Genomic DNA, 14,541 nt, shown 5'->3' on the forward strand with positions numbered 1-14,541 from the left:
TTTAATTGATTAATTGATTACTGAAGTGAATTACAGTGTACTGAATAATAAAGTTTGCAGTTTCATCAGCAGAAGTCACCTTCAACACTCAATACAGCAACAAATAGGCTATATATTGTAACACTTCTATTTTAGAAGATGTGTCAGAGTCACATCCTAGTCTCGTGCAGCCAGACCTTCAGACTGACGGCAGAAGGTCTGGACTCTATCGCAGCTTTCATTGGTCAAGGACCGTCCAAGAGGATGTTTGACTGACATAAGGCAACCAATCACAGTTCGTTTTGTTCCATGTCATGTCAAAGGGATAGTTCACTTTAAAAAAAAAATCATCCTTTTCTCACCCTCAAGTTGTTTCAAGCCTGTATGAATAGTAGGGAAAAAATACTATGAAAGTCAATGGCTCCAGTTATCTGTTTGGTTACTGACATTCTTCAAAATATCTTCCCTTGTGTTCAGCTGAAGAAAGAAATTCATACAGGTTTGAAACAACTTGAGGGTGAGTAAAGGATGACAGAATTTTCATTTTAAAGTGAACTATCCCTTTAAGGGGCGTGAACATGTAAAGTCAATATCCCTGCAATAACAGACCGCTGGTGCATCTATAAATTATTCATTCAAGATCGTTTTTCAAGTTTACTGGAGCCGAAAACTTCACATACTTTGAAAGTCCAGAGTTAAGTTGATCCTGGTAAGCGCTTATTGTCAGAGTTGTAAACACGACGGCATTCTTCTTCTAATAGGAAATTTACCGTCGAGGCATTTATTTCTAGGCGGACTGTTATAGAACGCAACACAGGTGGACATACTGTAGAATTCAACCAATCAGATGACGACTTGAAATGTTTCCAGATAAGTGTGCCAACGGTCTGTGGGGGTGACTATTAGCTCCCCCTACTGTATAATAGTGAAAACACGGAAGGCCAGAAATTTACATCAATGGCAGGGAAAGAGTTAAAGGGATAGTTCACCCAAAAATCAAATAAAAATGTGATGTTTATCTGCTCACCCCCAGGGCATCCAAGATGTAGTTGTGTTTGTTTCTTCAGTAGAACACAAATGAAGATTTTTAACTTCAACAGTCTCGCAGTCGTATAATGCATGTCATTGGTCCCAGTTAAGAGTATGAGAGCTATGAGAGTAAAAAAAAACATACACATACGAATCCATATTAAACCCTGTGGCTTGTGATGACATATTGATATCATAAGACACGAAACGATCGGTTTGTGCAAGAAACCGAGCAGTATTTATATAATTTTTTACCTCAAATACAACACTGTGTGCAACAGCATTCACTGCGTGATGACTTCGGATAGGTGAGGTCCAAATACACAATATGGCGTAGAGATATGCGCAAGAGAACACTTCCATCGCTTGTATCCAATTGAGGCACCATATCATGTACATTTGACCTCATTCATCGGAAGTGATGGCACGCTGGGCTGTTGTACGTAGTGTTTATTTGAGGTTAAAAAATTATACAATACTGTTGGGTTTCAGGCACAAACCGATCGTTCTGTGTCTTAAGACATTAATGTGTCGTCATGGGCCGCAGGGTTTAATAAGAGTTTGTTTGTGCAAGTTTTTTTACAGTTCTCATACTCCCGTGTTACCATTCACATGCGTTATACGACAGACTGCAATGGTTGGAGTTAAAAATATTCATTTGTGTTCTACTTAAGAAGCAAAGTCACCTACATGTTGGATACCCTGGGGGTAATCAGATAAACATCACATTTTCATTTTGGGGTAGTTTTTCATTTTACTGTCCCTTTAAAGATTAAATGTAAAGTCGACTCTTTAACTATGGATTGGCCAAGTAGGCAAAGGCCTGAGTTAGAGTCTGCTAGAAGAGTAAATATAGGTTTTAACTGGTGTTCTCACAAACGCACAAAGAGAGAGCATTTGTCAGTGGACAGACATGCAGTTGTATAACTATTAAATGTAATAAGCTTGATGATTATTAGATATTTAGAAAGATACAAATTGATTAACAACCACTCAAAGGATATACACTAAAATGAATTCAATTCAAGAATACATCCCTTCATTTTTCACCAAAAGGTTCTTTGGGAAACCAAAAATTAAGAGTGCACCTCCCTCTTAAAATTTAGCTTGTTCACTCGTCTTTAGAAAAAGCCATCAGTGGGTGTGTAGAGATGGTGGGGCTGCTGCACTCCACATCCTCCTGTCTGTTTCCTCCATCACGTCTCACTTTTCTTCCGCAGAACGACAACAGTCGACTTGGGCAGTGGTCACATTTCCCACTAATGCAGCTGTCATAAAGAGCCACAATGACAAGCGACAAGGCACTGAAGAGAAAGATCAAGACATTACCTACATACTGAAAGAAAAAAAAGAAAGAAAGACATTAGTTGAATTTGTATTTGTAATTATTTCCTTTATAATATTACATTAACAGAACAAGCTCATACAGAATATGACACTTACCCGAGATTGATTAATATATTCACGAGTCAAATATTGTAGCTCCATCTCATTTCGTGTCCCGTCAGTGGGTTTACACCAATGCATGTTTAGCGCCTCATCATAAACAGAAACTCCATCCCAGTCCGTCATGGCACAGGCAACAAAATTACCATGAAGTAACAAGAAGGAAATCCACATGACAGGGGGGATCAGACAATATATGAAAGTTTTAGCACAGCTCCTCTTAGTATCATCTTCCACTCTTTCCGGGCAATGAATCCATTTAAATCTAAGAGGTCTTAGAATGTGGAACATTATGACAAAAATAAAAAAAACAGGTACAATAAAGAGCGACACTGCTAGCACTGTATTCTGATCATTTCTGCACGGGCATGTGAATTGAAGAGCTATTGAATACATAAATGCGATAAAAAAAATGCTCAATATAAAAGTGCCTAAACCAGGACACCATTTCCGGATCATTGCTCTTTCTTGAGATGACATCTTCTGAGGGAAGTTGGATGATGCTTTTTCCTGCTGCTTCACTTTTAGACAGGTTCAAAAGCTGGTATTCTGGACAGATTCCCTTCAATGATGAAGATGAGAATTATTATTCATATCAGCAGAATGAAGAATATGGCTTTAAACACACCAACAGTGAAAAGAACATTTCACATAAAGGTTATTTAGTGGGTCCACGAAGAACCTTTAACATTCAGAACCCTTCCGTTGCACTAAAGATTCTTTATAGCGGAAAACGTTCTTTACCAAAAAAGAGAAACCCCTTTTGGAACTTTTTAAGAGTGTCCAGAACAATCTGCATAGTTTGATGGACTTTATTACTTTTAGGGTTGCCGTGTAGGTGTAAAAAAAACAACCCAATGGCCAATCTAAAAGAGCCCAAAGATGTCAATATCAAAACTTAAATATGCCACTCCCACACCTAAAATGTGTTTTTTTTTTTTTTTTTTTTTTTTTTTTACAGTCACTGTTATGCAAAATGAAAACCTATACATCATAGTCTTCACAAAACTTAACATCTAGCACAGTTTTATCAATACAAAATATTTTAATACAAGCATCTCAGTCAAATATAATTGTCAAAGTGTTAACCGTTACATCATCCAGCTTTCCTTTCATAACTTTCTTTAAGTTATTCATAATATTGTTTTTATTTATTATTATAAGTATTGGATGGGATTTGTAACTTGTAATTGTTCAACTGTTTATATAAACAAGGTAAACTTTCACCACCCTTGTACTATAGCTTTTTAGTGGTGAACCCTCCCCCCAATAAATATACAAAAGCTTTTCCAAAACAAGCCAACATCTGTGGCACATGACAATTTTCTTGAATTGCATCATAAAATCTTAAATAACAACCTACCCGAAGCAGTTTTAATTCACTTCGATGTAACAACTTTCCGAGTCTGCTGCACAGTGCTCTTGACTGTGTTCATCCCATTCTTTTTTCCTTTGGAAAAAACACACATTCCTTCCAAACTGCTCCTCCTTCTTTTATGGAAGAAACAGATGTTTCTGGTTACATAAGCCCGCATGCGCAAACGCGTTTTTTTGCAGCATTGACAAAGGCCTATTATTGGAGTGATTTTACGGCACTTTTTTAGGGGCATGTGTAACCCGCAGCTATTTTATCACGCCGTTTATGGCATGATACTTTGGTACGTGATCTATCTGGGGTGGGGTGGGTGGGGTGTTGGGGGGGGGTCGACTATCTGGAGTATAGAGAATTGATATTAGAAATCAAAGAAAGAAAACACTCAGACTCTTCTGCAACTGTTAGTTTCTAAGAAATTGAATGTATTGCTGCTGACTTAAATGAAATTAAATAAATCTTTTGACAAATACAATGATAGAAATAAACCCAAATAAACAGGAATAATGGATGTTTATGTTCAGTTTCAGTTCAAAGGAAGGAAAAAAAAAAAAAAAAATCCCAACGAGTGATCAAAGGGAAATCCAAAAGGAAAAAAAAAACACTAAATAAACAGTTCAAGTGAGTATGGTTTGTCCTACCAGTTCAGCAAAATGATTGATCTATTTACTTCCAGGTACGGGCAATTATGATTGGCTCGCCATGTCCAAACCACAGACAGAACATCCACGGAAGGGACAGATCAGGACTCGGTCGGCAACACTCAGATGCAAGAATATGAAATGGAAGAAAAACAAAGAAACAGAAAAAAAAAAAAAAAAACCCGGCCAAGGAAAAGGAAAAATAAAATAAGGTTCTTGTGATTCGGCCTTAATCCATGATAGTTTTCTTCTTCTTTCACGTGTATCTAACTTTTCCCGTTAGTCTTGTACTCTCATTCCATTGGCTTCTATCACCCGTAAAGCGTTACTTTTGAGGATATGTTTCTCTAAATAATCTTTTTTTTTTAGATTATTTAAATTCTCTCTCGAGAACTATGAAAAACGCGAATGCACTCTCTTGCGTCAATTGTCGTCTTTTTTCTGCTTCACTACCCCTCAGCTGTTCTTGTTCTGTCTCCCAACTCACTTCCAGGAGGCGGGACTAACCTCCGACCTCATCCAATCAAAACTTCCTTTGGCCAATTTCTTTTTCTAGATTTATATTTATAATATAATATAAATGGACGTAATTATGCTTTCTTTTGTTATAATACTAAACAGATATTAATGTAAAATAAAATACTTATAATTACTAGTGACCAATTCAGTGACCTGGGTTACACATGGAAACTTTACATCCACCAATGCCTACAATACATTTACAGGAAATCTCAGTTAATTGTAACAACACACCAAGTAAGAAATAGTTACAAGCCTTTATTCTCAAATTGTAAGGGATAGTTCGCCCCCAAAATAAAAAAACGACCCCATGATTTAGCCCTGCTCACCCTCAAGCCATCCTAGGTGTAAATGACATTTTTCTTTTAGGCGAATACAATCCAAGTTAAATAAAAATATGTCCTGGCTAGTAAATGGCAGTCCAAAAATTAAAGACCAAAAAGTGCATCCATCCATTATAAAAGTACTCCCAACTTCTCTCGGAGTTTAATACAGGCCTTCTAAAGTGAAACGATGGATTTTTGTACAAAAACTATCCATATTTACGGTATAATGTAAAATATATTCTGGCGGACTGCCTTCAAATAATAACTGAAAAGTCAGTAATAGCTTGTTTATTATTGACTTTTAAACAAGCTATTTTGTTAGTTACATGTTCGACGTAACTAACTGAAAGGGAACAATGGTTAAATACTTAAACAAGACATTTTCATGCTATGATTAATAGTCTATATAATTTTTTTTATCTTAAAAAAAGAGACATGCATTTAAAATATATATAAAAATATACTTTTATAAGCTCATTAAAGCTGCATTATGTAATATTTGAATGCCAACGGGAAATAGGACTCGGGCAGAAATCATGTTTATGAATGCGGTTATTAACGTTACTGTAGTATGAAGGAGAGCAGGACCGAGTGTTGTGGAGCTGAGCAAGGCCTCGGGAGCAATTGTTACGCAAAGACACACCTCGCAAGCAATGGGACTTTTAGTCGCGGGCACCACTTCTGCTTTTCCGGTCATGAGTATGAGGTAATGCAGCTCTGTTTATCATGTTAGATACATTTAAGTGTGTTTAAAATGATGTTATGACATTATTCTGCGGTCGCTCAGCATTGGTCAAAGACGCATGTCAGGCACATACTTACCTAAAAAAACCGAACCACAGCACAGTGGAGCAAAAACATGTTCCGTGTGAACCCCTCTTATAAGTGTGTTAAGGTTTGTTCACATTTCCTGGTCACAAACCTTAGGTTTTAGGTTTGGTCACAAACCCCAACACACTATAATATGTTAAGGTTTGGTCACATTTCCTGGTGCTGCCTAGACAGCAACATAGTGCCGGCCCAACGCGTGGAATCCACATGTACCAGATGTGGCCCGGATCTGGGCCAACAATATGTTGCTATCTGGCTTGCTTAATTGTCATTGTAATATGATTCAGTGCGATGAGGAATTTCACATAAGGGGTAACAAATGCATCATGTTGACCTACAGAAATCAACTTGTTTTTAAAATTACATCTGTGTGAGTGATGAATTTGTGCTTCGCTACACTAATTGACAATTTACCTTTTTTGCCAGCAAAACGTTGCTAATTTGACTGCACTTAGCCTTGAACATGTAGCTGTTTATTCTTCTTCTATAATATCGTGTGGGTCTGTAGTGCTGGAGGAAGTGGCTGGGAGATTATCAAGCGGTATATCATCCTGTCCGGTGTCATTTCCTCCATTGTATGTTCCTGAATCGTTTCGTCCACAGAAGGATAACAGTCGATTTGGGCAGCGGCCACACTTTCCACTTAAGCAGCAGTCATAAATACCCACAAAGACGATCGCTAAGGCACTGAAGACAGAGATCACAACATATCCTGAAAACTAAAAGAGAAAAGAAAAAAAACACTGTAATAAAATTACAATACCTAGTTGAATGTATGTTTTGTGTTGTTTTGTTTTTCGTACTCCAGATAAAATTAAACTATTTTCCTTTTCCTTTCTGACTTATTGTGAGGTCATGAGATAATATTTCAGTAACACTTTACACTGTAAAAAAAAAAAATCAGGTCTCCAACTGAAAATTTTCTAGTGACTGGTCGCATCTTTTCCAGTTAGCCAAATTTAAATTCTGTGAATTAATTAAATTGCATCAATCAGTCACAGAAAATTTTCAATTGCAGAGACCTGACATTTTTTTATAGTGTACAATAGCAGGACATGAATAATCATGTACTAATACCTGAATAAATAGTTACTTCATCATGAACTCATGATTAGTGCAGATATGAACTAATCACGAACCAATGAAGAGCTATCCTTTAATATGACAGGTCTCACAGATTCATGCATGAATAACATCAGCCATAACTAAATGTTAGTATTTTTTGCTAACTAATGCATTTAATAACATTTAGGTGTAAACTAAATCAATCAGGCTCCATAAGAATAAATAAGAAATACTCTGAATTAAACTGCAATTATCATAATCAGCCATACACTCTAAAAAATGCTGGGTTAAAAACAACCCAAGTTGGGTTGAAAATGCACCGACCCAACAATTGGGTTGTTTTAACCCAATGGTTGAGTTGTTCTTACCCAGCAATTGGGTTGTCTTAAGCAACATTTAACCCAACCACTGGGTTAAAACAACTCAACCACTGGGTTAAAACAACTCAACCATTGGGTTAAAACAACTCAATTGTTGGGTCGGTGCATTTTCAACCCAACTTGGGTTGTTTTTAACCCAGCATTTTTTAGAGTGTATGCAGCTTTGTGGCAAATAATTGGAATGGCACATGATTATTTAGCAATTAATTGCACAGATCCGTCTAATCAAACGTGGAAAATAGACAAATAACTACCACTAATACATTTAATTTGATCTAAACAGTTTTCTGATATTTTAGCGTTAATTTATGTTTAGTCATATCTACAGTTCTTCTCAGAACTACAGTATGTATAGTGTTTTTTTCTGGTGGGACACTCATTAGTGGCGCACTTTGTGCTCCAGGTGCATTATGCCGCCTTCACGTGCTATCGGAAATTTGATAATTCCCACTTCTGAGGTCGTAATTACGAGCTCATCCTATTCAAATTTTGAAATGGGAGGGTGTTCATGTGTAATTTTTACCTAGGAAACTCGTATTTACAATAATTCTGAGAGCACATGAATGCAGCATTAGAACCTGTCCCAAATGGCACCCTAAATACTTGCGTGCTCATGACATGTGGCGTAATGCTGCTTTGACTTGTGGGAAGAAGTCTGCGGCGTAGCTCGCCTCAGTGCGGGTTTGGCAAAAGTGCGCATTGAGGGTGTATTGAGGGACCATTTGTGAGCACCTATCTGAAACCTAAAATGACTAAATGGGACACTACAGTCTCACGGACACATGCTCGTGGCAGCCATTGTAAGTCCACAAGACCAAAAGTGCATTAAGTGTGCCAGGGTCTTAGTTTAATTTTAATTGTGCATTGTTATATTTTATTCCAAAAAAAATCTCTTTGAGAACAATATTTTCAGAAATATCTGCTGTCCTACCTGAAACACTATCATTGTTAATTTGTTGTGACTGCTCAAGACACATAAAAGGCACTAAAGACATAGTTAAAAAGTCCATCTCACTACAGTGGCTCTACAATAATTTTATGAAGCGACTAGAATAGTTTTTGTGCACAAAAAAACTAAACGACTTATATAGTGATGGGCTAATTTCAAAACAAAGCGTCGACGCGTTATGAATCAGTGTATTAAATCAGTGGTTCATCCGAATCATGAATCGATAAGCTGATTCATAACAGTTCAAAGCTTTGTTTTGAAACCGGCCAACACTATATAAGTCATTATTTATTTATTTTTTTATTTTTTTTTGTGCACAAAAACTATTCTCGGCTATTCTTAGTGTCTTTTATGGATTTTGAGAGAGGAAATGACATTGGTGTCAATAAAAGCCTTTCAGAGCCATCGGATTTCAACAAAAATATCTTCATTTGGGGTTCCGAAGATGAGTTCTTGCGGGTGTCGAAAGACATGAGGGTAAGTAATTAATCAAACAATTTTTGGGTGAACTAATACCCTTTAAGAAATATAAAATAACTATACCGTAGCATTGCCTACAATAGCGACAGACGTCGTAAGCTGAGTGTTGCAAAATATAACAATGGGTTAATTTTATGCAGACCGCAAGTTCTGTGATTGGTCTGCCCCAAACACATATACACATATAAATGAAAATCAACCCATAGACCACGGCATAGAGGCTACGGCGCAGGTCTGATGCAGAAGTATAAATCAGTCTTTAGCATCTTAAATGAACTGAGAATGAGATGCGTGTGACAGCGCGTCAGTTCAACATCATGTTCGGCAGTGGGAGGTCTTAAGGCGACAGTAGCCTAATAAACCAGTTGTTGTAATGTCTGTGATTAATATTAACTCTGCTGTGTAAATATGCCTTTATTTAACTGATTTAAACTGACACTCTGGAATAAGTCTGTGTTCTTGCTTGTTCAAGCGTAAAAGAGAACTCAATTCTGGTGCGCTGTCTGTACGTCACAGATGGGACATTCAAAGACAGCGCGTATGAGTGTGCCCATATAAAAAGTGAGTAAACATAAGTGACCCACCAAATTGGCCAGTGAGTTGACAGCATTTCTCACCACAGTTGATTTTTACCCATATTTGGCTTGACTTTACTTGAGGGGGCACATCATACTTAACTTATTATTAACTAAATATACACTAACATCAACACGATGCATTTGTCTTGACTTTATTTGAGAGATACGTTACGATGAATTTAATGTTAACTACTTACCAAATTCAGATCGTGATTTATTATAAACGTATATTCAAATACACATGTATAGTGTTTGATAGTAATACCACTAGTATTCAACCCAGTTGATGTTGTGTGGAAAGAAAGGAGGTACAGTATTATTACAGCCTGTGTCCGGTTGGAGAGTGAACTGTATACTGATCTCAACAAATAATCCCTGACCTTTCTGAATGTTTCCTGTTTCTGGGAACTGGTTCCCCGGGACTGTTGTAGGTTGAGTTTCGATAGGAAAGAGAATATCACAAAACAGATAGAGACCTTTTAAGATAAATTATTAGTGGATTTAGTTCTTTCTATGTTTGATAAGGAGGATCAGTAAAAATAATGACAAACTAATCCTGTGCCTTTCAGTGGTTATGTCGAAGCTGCTGATGTCAATATCTTAAATTATGACAGTAAGATATTGTTTAAAAAAATGTCTTATTCCTAGACTGATTTAGTTTTTTCAAGCTTATACAATGAGCTTATACAGTATATAATATTTACCTGAGAGTAATAAATATATTTGCTCGTCATCTCTCGTAGCGCTGTCTCATTTTGTGTCCCGTCAGTAGGTTTACACCATGAATGTTTTAGCTCCTTATCAGAAACATAAACACCTTTCCAGTCCGTCATGGCACAGGCAACATAATCACCATTAAGTAACAAGTAGAAGATCCACATTACAGATGGAATCAGACAAGATATGAGAGCTTTTAAACAGCTCTGCTGAGAATCATCATCCACTCCTTTGGGACAATAAAACCATCCATGTTTAAAAGGCCTTAAATGGAGGAACATTAAAGCAAAAGAAAAAAGAGCAGGTCCAGTGAAGATGGATGCTGTTAAAAGTGCATTCAGATCCCATCTACATGGGCATGAGAAGTGTTGATCCATTGCAACCTCGAATCCGATTAACAAAAGGCTCAATGGTATAGAGCTGAAAGCAGCAGATGTCTTCAAGAATTCAAGTACTTTTCGTAAAAGAGCTGGTACCAACGACATCTGAGGGAGGTTTGATGATGCTTTTGGCTGCCTCTGTCTCTTATAATCTGTAGTCCAGTTCACAAGATTTGTATACGATGGACTCACAATAGCTGTGAAGCATTAATAAAGACAAAATGACTTGTTGAACTTTTGACTTTTCCTGAATGACATCATAAAATCACAAATACCGCAGATTAAGTGAATGTCATTGTAGAAAAGAGACCTACCTGCGACTAACTTGAAGTGATGAAGTCTTCGATGTATGTTCTAGATGTATCTTCTAGAGTCTGCTTCACAGAGCTGACGCGTACAAAAATATTTCCCCTTTGGAAAACAGGAAACCGGATATTCCCTTCAAATGCTTTTATATACTTGACTAAGAGCTAACAGATGTCCTGAGTCACACAGAAGTGTTGACTGCAGGGCCGTGCACAGACATTTTGAGGGACCGTTGCCCAAACCAAAAAAAAAGGGGCACTATAAGGGGGTTGAGTATCCTCTTAATATAGAGAATAAATACCTTTTACAATCATACTGTAAATACAATTGTTAGGCTTTAGTGCTAATTCAATTCATGTTGTTGTTTCTGCACTTATTTGATCTTTTTTTTTTCTATTAGAGATTTAAGTAGCAAATGAGAATCACTAAAATTATTGAATATATTTTGAGACAAAGGTCTTGTTTATGATTTGTGTAAATCATATGCAACAGTCTTTCAACAACAGAATATGTAAAAGTGGTATTTTGGAGTCAATATTAGGAGCCAAGTCATATTTAACATAATAAACAGCTAACTGACTTTAACATTTGTTGACATGATATGTTTAAGATTCAGATGGTAAATATCGTCTCGGTTACGTATGTAACCCTCGTTCCCTGAAGGAGGGAATGGAGACGTACGTCAGAACTGAACCGACAAATTGGGATCTGAACTCAGAGACCTATCCACTTCGAGTGTATAAAAACGAGCCAATCGGAGATTGGCATGTGATCCGCACATTCCACGCAGCGCGGGTATAAATAGGAAGTGGAATGGCAGATCAATGCTTTTTTCAACTGAGGAGCCGAATACGTGACTGGGCTCCTAGCTGAAGCACAGCACCTGGCGACGGGACGTACGTCTCCGTTCCCTCCTTCAGGGAACGAGGGTTACATACGTAACCGAGACGTTCCCTTTCAGTCGGTCACGTTTGACGTACGTCAGAACTGAACCGACGAATTGGGATCCCTCTGGAATACGCCAGGATGCTGGCCCTTCCAGCGTCCTGCTTGAGCGCACTGGACCGTCTAGTATGGTACGGAAGTCAGGGCTCCAAGCAGGGAGGTCAGTCACTGCTGTTTCTGCAAGACCCACTTAGAGTGACCATAGACCGCTGGGAAGCGTGCTCTCTCGAAGAGGTACGCTGCGGGGCCACGTCCTTCAGGGAAGGAGTGGTGGCGGAATACACATAAGGACTAACCTGGCAGGGTAGTGCAACATATGGCAGTCTCTGGGGTGGTTCCAACCTAGTTGTAGGGGGGAAAGAACACGCCCAGAGACGACAGAGCGGGCTCTGTCAAGGGAAAGACACGGGGCTAGCCCGAAGGGTAGCTGGTACCGTGGAGGAATACACATATGGGGTTGCCGTGAGGGAACCGCTACATATGGAACCCAGCCTACAACCACGTTCCACAAGCATACGGGTGCAGGCCTAGCGTCAGACGGTCCGCAACGTCTGACACCGCATGGGGTGACGGAGGAGCTCGACAGGGTTAGCCGGTTTCCCGGGGAACACAACTGGAGACAATAAACGCACATATCCGGCCCAGAGGGCGGGAGTGGCGTTGCAAGCCGACACTTAGAACGGGCACTTAGCGCTCCTGGCCACCAGGGGCGAGGATGCGGGAAGATACCGGCTCTACACGTAGGCTATAAAATTTAGCGAACGTGTTAGGTGTCGCCCAGCCTGCAGCTCTACAAATGTCTGTCAGCGAGGCGCCTTGAGCCAGCGTCCAGGAGGATGCTACACTCCTAGTGGAGTGAGCTCGCAACCCGAACGGGCAAGGCACGTCTTGGGACTGGTAAGCCAAGACTATAGCATCCACTATCCAGTGGGCTAACCTCTGCTTGGAGACAGCCTTTCCCTTCTGCTGGCCTCCGTAACAGACGAAGAGTTGCTCTGAGGTCCGAAAGCTTTGGGTCCGGTCAATGTAAGCGCGAAGAGCGCGGACCGAATACAACAAAGCCAGGGCTGGGTCTGCCTCCTCCGAAGGCAGCGCTTGCAGGTTCACCACCTGGTCCCGGAAGGGAGTGGTAGGAACCTTGGGCACGTATCCGGGCCTGGGTCTCAGGACAACGTGAGAGTTACCAGGCCCGAACTCTAGGCACGATTCGCTGACCCGTCCCTGAGAAAGAAGGTCCTTTCTCAGGGGAATGGGCCAAGGAGGGGCTGTCGCGAGGAGAGTAAGTTCTGGGAACCAGGTCCGGTTGGGCCAATACGGCGCAACTAGCAAGACCTGCTCCTCGTCCTCCCTGACTTTGCACAGAGTCTGTGCAAGAAGGCTCACTGGGGGAAACGCATACTTGCGTAGGTCCCGGGGCCAGCTGTGCGCCAGTGCATCTGTGCCGAGGGTACCCCCGGTCAGGGAATAGTACCACTGGCAATGGGTCGAGTCCGGAGAGGCAAACAGGTCTACCTGTGCGGCTCCGAACTGGTCCCATATCAGCTGGACAGCCTGGGGGTGGAGTCGCCACTCTCCCGGAGGGGCTGGCTGCCGAGAGAGCTCGTCGGCTGTCTGGTTGAGCGCACCAGGGACATGAATGGCCCGAAGCGACCTCAGCTGCTTCTGACTCCACAGGAGCAGGTGGCGGGCGAGTTGGAACATGCGACGGGAGCGTAGACCACCCTGACGGTTGATGTACGCAACGGCCGCCATGCTGTCCGTACGGACCAGTACATGCTTGCCACGTAGCAGCCCCTTGAGGCGGCGCAGTGCCAAGTGTACTGCTAGCAACTCGAGGCAATTGATATGCCAATGCAATTGTGGTTCCGTCCACAGCCCCGCAACTGCATGCCCGTTGTACGTGGCCCCCCAGCCCGTGGACGAGGCATCCGTGAACAGCACAGCATGCCTGGACCCTTGTTCTAAGGGCACCCCGGCCCGGAGAAACGTCGTGTCTGACCAAGGACTGATGGTTTGGCGGCAGTACGGAGTCACTGGGACCCGGTACTGGCCGCTCCGCCACGCACACCTCGGGACTCGGCCATGAAGCCAGCGTTGGAGCGGTCTCATATGAAGCAATCCAAGCGGCGTGACCGCGGCTGCAAAAGCTCTTTTTGTGAGTGGTGCTTGAATGCAAACGGTTGCAACAAGGTCGGTCTCTCGCTGAAGCGCCGTTACACCCGCACTGGTAGTTCCTTCCTCTCTCAAGACTCGTAATTTAACACTCTTCGTGGCAACAGCAATGTACTGTTCGGCTCCGAAGTTGAAAGCATTGATCTGCCATTCCACTTCCTATTTATACCCGCGCTACGGGGCGGAGTGTGGAATGTGCGGATCACATGCCAATCTCTGATTGGCTCGTTTTTATACACTCAAAGTGGATAGGTCTCTGAGTTCAGATCCCAATTCGTCGGTTCAGTTCTGACGTACTTTGAACTGGACCGACTGAAAGGGAACATATATTAGGCCTGAGTTAGTAGTCCACCTTAGAGATAATCATCATATTTATAATACAAATATGATAATAATCTTATCATATAATACAAAATCTATTTAGTT

The 14,541-nt window shown here is 40.7% G+C and overlaps 1 long non-coding RNA gene across 1 annotated transcript; it reads right to left on the reverse strand.

The window, feature by feature from the left end:
* Window positions 1-635: 635 nt before the first annotated feature.
* Window positions 636-6,248, reverse strand: LOC137040270 (uncharacterized). The gene is made up of 3 exons (XR_010897874.1): window positions 3,818-6,248; window positions 2,452-3,016; window positions 636-2,344 (listed from the first exon to the last, which is right to left on the reverse strand). It is a non-coding gene; the product is annotated as an uncharacterized lncRNA (long non-coding RNA).
* Window positions 6,249-14,541: the final 8,293 nt, after the last annotated feature.

Source organism: Pseudorasbora parva, chromosome 14 (assembly GCF_024679245.1).
Source record: "Pseudorasbora parva isolate DD20220531a chromosome 14, ASM2467924v1, whole genome shotgun sequence".
NCBI classification, from domain to species: domain Eukaryota; kingdom Metazoa; phylum Chordata; class Actinopteri; order Cypriniformes; family Gobionidae; genus Pseudorasbora; species Pseudorasbora parva.